The 8448-nt window shown below is 36.9% G+C and overlaps 2 long non-coding RNA genes across 2 annotated transcripts; both read left to right on the top strand.

Moving 5' to 3' along the window:
• The first annotated feature begins 4524 nt into the window (after nucleotides 1–4524).
• On the top strand, nucleotides 4525–6376 carry LOC139128574 (uncharacterized). Its single transcript, XR_011551344.1, has 3 exons — nucleotides 4525–4651; nucleotides 5443–5528; nucleotides 6146–6376. It is a non-coding gene; the product is annotated as an uncharacterized lncRNA (long non-coding RNA).
• Nucleotides 6377–6954: 578 nt separating this feature from the next.
• Nucleotides 6955–8294, top strand: LOC139128580 (uncharacterized). The gene is made up of 3 exons (XR_011551347.1): nucleotides 6955–7012; nucleotides 7299–7387; nucleotides 8134–8294. It is a non-coding gene; the product is annotated as an uncharacterized lncRNA (long non-coding RNA).
• The last annotated feature ends 154 nt before the right edge of the window (nucleotides 8295–8448 follow it).

The raw sequence follows: 8448 nt of genomic DNA, 5'->3' as shown, positions 1-8448 counted from the left end.
GTATAGGCAGCAAAGAGGGAGAACAAATTCGCTAGCTTACTTATTTGAGAGGGAGAGTCAGCTTCGTTAGCATGTAATGATGAACATGGCGGTAATGATAAAACGTCATATGTAATTTAGTCCACATACCTTTGAAAACTTCCTTTTTCTGGGGTAAATGTTCATTGTGACCGAGTGACTTTAGGCTGCGTTCACAAATAATAAAGTACCATCTATCTCCAACACCTCTAAATGCAGCGTTAATCCACAAAATCACCTCACAAAACAATCTGTAAGCCAAATTCTTTACGCGATACATTGTCTTATCTTATATACAGTAGGCCATGTTAAACTCATCACATTAAATAAATAAATTGCGGACACAAGGTTATCGACTTATACCATAATATACGAGCGACCTTGCGGTCGATATACACCCGCTGTGTTATGTAGAGAATAACTATTTTTGACACATGTGTTGATGAAGAAGTTGGAAAGCTTTGATGGCTATTTCAGCGGCCAGACATAATATGGTAACAGTAGCTACAAAAATACACAATTGAAAATTTAATCATATTTTGAACACATCACATTAAGATCATCCCTAAGAACATGCCAACCCAAGCTATCAGGCGAGTAGTTTTTTTAGAATCAATTTTTTGCTTTAAAAAATTTGCGTATCCGCATCTCTGCACAATTTGAACAAATCTGAAACAGATCATCCCAAGGGACCTCTGTACTAAATATCAAAGCTATCTGACATGTAATTTTGAAGAAGAAGATTTTTAGAGATTTCCTGACAAAAAATGACAAACATTGCCTAAAAATACAAATATGCAAATTTCACCATGAATTGAACAAACCTAACTGAAGTCACCCTAAGTAAACTGCATATCAAATTTCAAAGCAATCGGACATGCGGTTCCAGAGAAGATTATTTTTACCAAAAATAGCAAAAGATGCCCCAAAAAATACAAATATCCAAATTTCACCACGAATTTAACAAACTTAAGTGAGGCTACCCCAAGTGAAATGCATATCAAATTTCAAAGCAATTGGGCTGGCGGTTTCAGAGAGGAAGGCAATTTCTGACGGACGACGGACGAACGGACTGACGGACGATGATGACGACGGACGACGACGGAAAATCAGCCTATATTTGATAAGCTCCGCGTTGCTGACAGCAGAGCTACTAATACAATATATCACGTTATACCATGTTTTTCGAATTTCAACCTTGCGAAAAACAGGATCTGATTAGATAGGAAGGGGAGCCTCGACCCTTGAACTCCACTTATCGAATGAATGCTGCCACAATAAGCGTTATCTGTACAAGTGGTGTAAAACGTGAATTAACTTGAATGTTGTTTGCCTGAGAATGTCGCCTCATGACACAATCTGATATCACTTACTTTACAGAATATTACAGCGTTCCTGACAACGAAACCAGTGAAAACACTGAAAAATGTCAACAGATGTTATCCCTTTTGGACCCTTGGATTTTGTCCTCTTTGCCGCTATGCTTGCCGTCTCGGCATCCACTGGAATATACCATTGCTATGCAGGGGGAGGGCAGAAGTCAACATCTAAGTAAGTCTCAGTGATGAATTCGTTGCCTGTCTTCAATAACCAAATTACAACGATTTCACTGGTCACTTAATAAGTATATCTCGACCCCCCCCCCCCCCCGAAAATAAATTCTCCACAATGGTCCCATTTAAAAGAATTCGAACGGTACCACGTTAGTTTCTTTGTTTAAGAAGACATGATTTCTATATAGTGTTTGAATACCCTCTTTAACTCGTAGATCCCATACACTTGCATGAAGATTGATAAGGTTTTACTCAATTTCTCATAGTAACATTCTCTTCACTGCAGCATGTAACACCACGTATGAAATAATCCACCCCTTAAAATATATTTCAAAAAACATGTGCCTCAAACTGCCCGTATGCTCCTTTCTCGATTTTATAGCTGGCTCCTTTGTTATTGTTTGTTGGTTTTATTTGTTTGTTTTTTGCAGGTATCTTGTTGCAGATAGAAAAATTGGTTGTGTCCCTATTGCTTTATCAATATTCGTGTCCTTAACGTCTGCAGTCGCCATTCTCGGATTTCCAGCTGAGATTTTCGTTCATGGAATACAATACATCAACTTTATTACCAAGTTCCTTTGGGCGTACCCTTTAGCTGCATACTTCTTCATCCCAGTATTTCGAAGTCTTAATATAATCAGTGTGTATGAGGTTAGACTATTTACACTGATATTTCCAATCTTATTTAGTAAAGGATTAACAAGGTTTTATTGGGTTTTCATTCCTTTCTCCTTTTGACACAGTTTTTTGAGCTAGAGGGGTGACAGCACTAGTCAGATACCAACAAGAAATGGCTTCTTTTATTATTGTTTATGGCTTGAGTGTCGAGATTAAGTGGTACTTAGAATCTTTAAAGGAATATTGTAAGCTTTATTGGCTGATAATCAGTCCGGTAACATGGAAAATAAGCGCCCTTGTTCAATACTGCATTTGAGACGCTTCATAGAAATGTGCAGTTTCTGCAAAAACATTTCAGTGAGACAGTGATACTTTCCCACTTTGCAGTATATTGGTTTCCGATATCACCCGACAATGCAAACAACGTGCGCTCTTATTTTCGTCCTTGAGCGTTTGATCTATATGGCGACCACAATGGTAGGACCAGCTCTGGCAGTTGAAGCAGGTAAATTTATAAATTTGACAAAGTATTTAAAGTGCGTAAAAAGATTAAACTTAGGTATTCTACAATTTTTGGAGATTGCCGAGTAAACAGTTTTCCCTCAGTGTAATTAGTTGCCCCATGAGTGCCATAATTTTATTGTCGACAGTGAAATGAAATATGAGCATTGCCATAACGAAAGCACTAAGTTCAGGCAGTTGTAGATATTAGAACACATATATAATTTCCTGGTTTAAGCGATGTATTCATTGCCTCGATATGAGTTTGTGCACGATGTCTGATACTGAGTGTACTAGTGTGAGTGCTTCATGAACTCTACAGCGTATGGAGAGGTCACAGTCATAAAAATTGTATCAAGTTAGCTCCGTTATTTAACCACTCTTTTTTGAGGGTTGGGATGTGAGCAAGCGTTTTTTGTCTGTGGCTTCTACGCAAGGTGACTGCTGGGTAAGACACGTTGTGAGTTCATTCCGGATTGAACATGTACCGTATCCATATGCCTCATATGATATTAGCGACTTGGCACGTTCTTTTGACCATGCAATTTCATGCTCATTTGATTTCAGTACAGGGATATGAAGTATGGCATACGCTATTCTTTGCTGGCGCTATTGCTACGTTCTACACCACACTGGTAAGCAGCTACTGTAAACTTTTTTGGAGTACGTGTAGATGTTTAACACACACATCAACAGAGCGGCACTAGCAGTAGGATGTACTTCTTAGTATTGATCACATGCTGGTGAATGTAAGCTATAGTATTTTTAAGTTGCGCGTCTCTCTGACTAAATCTTTAGATCTGTTATCTAACCACCACTCTTTTTAAGAATTTTGCCGAGCGTTCTTGACTGTGACGTCTTAGGTGACTTAATGCAATACATGTTGACTCTAATTCACAAGATAAATTACAGAATCATGTAATTGTCCCTGAAGCTGTCTGAAGCCGAGTTCAGCAATATACATGTATGTGTATAAATTGCTTTGATTGAGTTCGTGTCCTATGTATGATAGCGAGTATGTATTGTGCTAGTGCCATGGCTTTATGAACTGTACACCGTGGGGAGATCAAGATAAGACAAACTGACTTAGCTCTGCTATTGCACCAATATTTAAAATGTATGAGATTTAGCCGAGGAATCACAAACAAAATATGTATGAATTTCTCGACATATTCATGCTGGGCGGCTTTATGCACGATTTTTTTCCTTTGTTAACTTACATTTACGCTCCTTATTAGGGTGGCATGAAAGCAGTTATATGGGCCGACGTTTTCCAATTTTTCGTAATGTTTGGATCGGTGTTTGCGGTAACCGTCCTTGGATTGATCGCAGTTGGTGGCATCGACAATGTATTGGACAATAACAACGTAGACAACAGGCTAAAACTATTTGAGTAAGCCTGTTTTTTATATAATTACCATACTTTGTTACGACATTGTGCATACACCTGGCGTGCTTCTTTTAGGAATTGACAGTGTTCTTCAAAGATGTCGAACAGTTAAACGTGAATTAAGTGTTGGTAGAAACCAATGATATTCACAATTTGACAACATTTCGAAGTCAATTTTCATATTCTTGCTCCTTCACTATTACCTGAACGAAACTGGGACCTCAGTTTCGATAATGTGGTTTTAAGTGAATCCTCTATGAATATCAAATTAATTTGTTGCAGAAGTAACATAACCTTATTCTTTTACAGTAGCTTCTTTTCCAGATATATCAATTCGACAAAATTTGTCATTTAGTACTTTTTGTAGCTCATTCTATTCAATTTGCTAGATTCGAACCAACAATGACAATATCATGGTGGATATTATTTTCCAGTTTACCCTTGATCCCACGACGCGTCTATCCTTTTTTGGATTGTTCTTCGGTTCTGGAATAGGTACTCTCGGTATTACATTAGGCCAGACCAATGTACAACGATACATTACAGCTAAGTCTTTGGCACACGCAAGAGGGTAAAGCTTATTTTTCGAGTTTAACAATTTGAAAAGTATTTTCTCATTGATTTTTTATGGTTATGATGTTTATATGATACGTCTAGGACCTTACTTCATCGCTCTTTTAACAACCAGAATATTATCTTTAAACATTGTCACCAAATTCGAAGTTACAATTATTTAATTTACTTTCATTCGTTCAACGAAATCAGGTACTTCTTTCACAATGTAACTTGCAGGTAACGGCGCTTGTATATCCATCCTTATTTTGTTTGCTCTGCTTGTTTGTTGTTGTGTTTTTACATATGTTTGTGGTGTGCAAAGAAACCATTTCTAAATTTCTTGACAAAGGTAGGAAATGTGAAGAGCCTTAAATGTCTTCTTGGCAATTTGAAGGTATGAAGATTTTTGCACTGCAATACGATTTTCTGTTAATGCTGCATGCAATATACAGTGCCGTAATTATATTCTTAATGCTAAGCTGCATCAATGTACATGTCTAGATATTGCAAGTTCAGTGTAATATGTGCATGGGTATTACCACTCATCTGAATTTATAATGAAATAATGTGATATCGCCATTATGAGGTGTAATATCTACACATTACATATGAACCAATGCAATATGAACTCAGATGAGTGAAAGATTAAGAACGGATGGGTATTATCGCACAGAGAATGACACGACAGAGTAACGGGTCGGAGCTCGTCTAGCGGCGAAATCTGTTAAAATAAAGTTCGAGACTCTTACGCAGATTCTTTAATACTTATTTTTGTCTAATGGTATTCTCATTGCTTTCACGTTTCAGTTCATTGCTGCTCTCTGGTGTGATTCTTTTCGTGATGTTTCCAATTATGTATTTCAACGGACTTGTACTGTATGCATTCTATAATAGTGAGTGCTACCATTTAATGCTGCTTGAATTTTGTGTAATCCCGAATAGTATGATATTATTACGAAAACACTGCCAAGTGTCAACAAGAGCAATAGCGCATTTTAACACTTGACGTACCATACCGAGGAATGCAATGTGATTCGTTAGTTTCAGATAACATGTACTTTTGATACATTCGTAGTGACAATCTTGTTCTTCATGTCAAGTTCGTTACTGGGTAAATCGGCTATGTCTCGACTATTTGCATATGCGAAGGCAATTTTGATTCTATTCAAAAAACTAGTATGATTGACAACGCACTTCTGACAGCCTGCGAAACTACAAATAGATGGCAGATGGCACCATACATATTATATGGTCGTCAAATGAGTATACCTTGAAACCAATCAAAGTGAACGATCACAGGCTCTCCTGATTCGAAACCGTCAGAAGTTACTGAGCAAGCGTTCCATGGTATTTGTAGATCAAGCATCACTCTATTGTACTCAGTTACAAATATTATAACTAAGATGACTCGATTTAAGTACTGTTTTAAGAATTTATGTGAAGGCATTTGGATGAGGGATGTGCCTACTAACGTCTTTCATATTACTCGAAATTCTGTTCTATTGATTAGATCAACAAACATCACTGTTACCCGCCATTAATTCTACAGATTGGACTCCATTTACTGGTATGTAAAGAATCTTGTAAAAGTTTTATGACGCCATCTCGACGAAGTCCACTTCCTACACAAATTGTTCGATGGTAGAAAGACTGGAAATGTTCAAATGCTTGCGTTTAATGTTTCAGTGTGTACCATTAACTTATTCTGATTTCAAAAGGCCAGCCGGACTCATGATGTATATGATGGCCAATAAGACATTATTATACATTGTCATGCAGTTACTAAGTTTGACTCACTTGGATTGCTACAGTTTTCTAAACACATGGTTCTTTTGTTTTAACTCGATATCAGGCTTTCTTGGTTTTGACTTATTGACTTTACTTTCGTCCATTGCTGTTTGTAATTACTTTATTGTTTGTGATTTTGTCTTGTGGATTTTGAAAATGAAGCATCCTTAAGGAAAACATGATTAATTTGCTACATGTTAGCAATGGACTGCAATTGGCATTGGAAAGGCCAAAATTAAAAAAGTTTGCAAAAGTTACATAATAATGAGGTCTCAAGCTATTTATTACAAAATGTCATACAGAACATTAAACGACGTTTTATCTCGATAGAAGAACATAACCTTGTATGAACAACTTACAAGTTGGCAACAATTTATAATCGTCAACACTTGTTTCAACTGCAGGTAAACGCGCATGGTTCCGTCTTGCAGTGTCGACGGTATAAACGGTTAGACGGCTCCAGCAGATACACTCCCATAGGAAATAATTTTAAGGATAAAAATTACTATTTCAAAATTTCTGGATTACATTTGATTCGTCCAACGGAGTACCAGTGAGATATGAACCTAACTATAACAGTGCAGATCAGGTAGGAAATCAATGTATTAATTCGAAAAAGTTATTGGACGTGTCTACGTAGCTAGTTGCAGATCTTGCAACAAACGACATCCTATACCATGCCAACTTTAACAAAAATCTTTCTTGCATTCACTAGACTCTACCTTAATCAAATTTACACAGTTGTTGTCGACTGGTCTATCATTTGCAGTTTTGTAATGAACTGGGTACGCCAAGAGCTCACTCGTGTCTGCATCATATTGAGCCATAACCTTTGAAAGTATTTTCTTGATACTCTCCATACATTACACTTGTAGATATTGATGTATTTCGTGAGTAATCAATTTGGTCGGATCCCTGGCATGCAAGGTCTGTTCGTGTCGTGTCTCTTTGCAGGGGCGCTGAGGTACGTCGGTTGATAAGTTATTTACGACTTTAGTAAAATAATTGAAGTAGTAATGGAAGACTAATTTTTGCTCAAACTTTCCCCGACGAAACTTTAACCAATCGCATTCAATACGAAGGAAAAAATCCGTGACTCAGTGGGTCATCGTGTAACTTTTCGTACTAGAGAAACAAATTACTTGATATTTACTAATCAAAGAATCCAAAGGAACTTGGATTATTTCGTAACAGCACTTGCAAGAATAGTACATTATCAAAGTTCACTTGCTCTCAGAAGGGCATGGGCAAGGACTTTGATATATCATGGTCTATCATTGCAAGAGATTCGAGTTACTCTAACATAGGCAAAAAATGTAATCTTGTCTATCAGAAAGTCTACACATAGTAACTGCAGAATCTACGCTAGGCTATTACAAATCGCACTGAATCGGTTTCAAAATGTCGCTATAAAACAAATATTATTTGTCAAATTTGAAAACCACCATAAACCGAAATACAAAGATGTGACCAATCGTATGAAGGCGCGAAAAAAATATGTGAAAACGTTCGATTTGTCTGAAGATTGCAAGATACATTCAACATAAGTAACATATATTATTACGTCGTACTTGAAGTTATTAGTGTTGTTTATATTAGCCTATGGTATTTCCCACAAAATCACTTTTTAAATCACTGTTTAATTATTTTCGACTTTTCAAATTTACTCTATTCTATTACTTTCGACTTATATATTATATCTTTATGCAGTTCTGTATCATCTGGGATAAATTCTGTTGTGGCCTGCATGTTGCAGGATGTCATAAAACCTTGGAGACGGTGGCGCTTAGAAAAGACAGACAATGAAGCAACACAGAACGATGCTTGGGATACGAAGTTAACCAAAATACTAAGTATGTGACGTTTTCTTAAAGCAGAATGCGCCTCGGCGACAAATATTTGGACTCTGAAATTAAGACGATTCCTTTCTGACTTACCATATATTGAGGCTCTTGGAGTTAAAAAAATTGCTCATTGTCTTAGTTTTTCCATAGTTTTTCTCATGGTCTTAGTTTTTCTAAAATC

Source organism: Ptychodera flava, unplaced genomic scaffold (genome assembly GCF_041260155.1).
Source record: "Ptychodera flava strain L36383 unplaced genomic scaffold, AS_Pfla_20210202 Scaffold_60__1_contigs__length_796720_pilon, whole genome shotgun sequence".
NCBI classification, from domain to species: Eukaryota; Metazoa; Hemichordata; class Enteropneusta; family Ptychoderidae; genus Ptychodera; species Ptychodera flava.
Note: the sequence above shows the minus strand (reverse complement) of the source record. Positions and strands in the feature narration are given on the sequence as shown.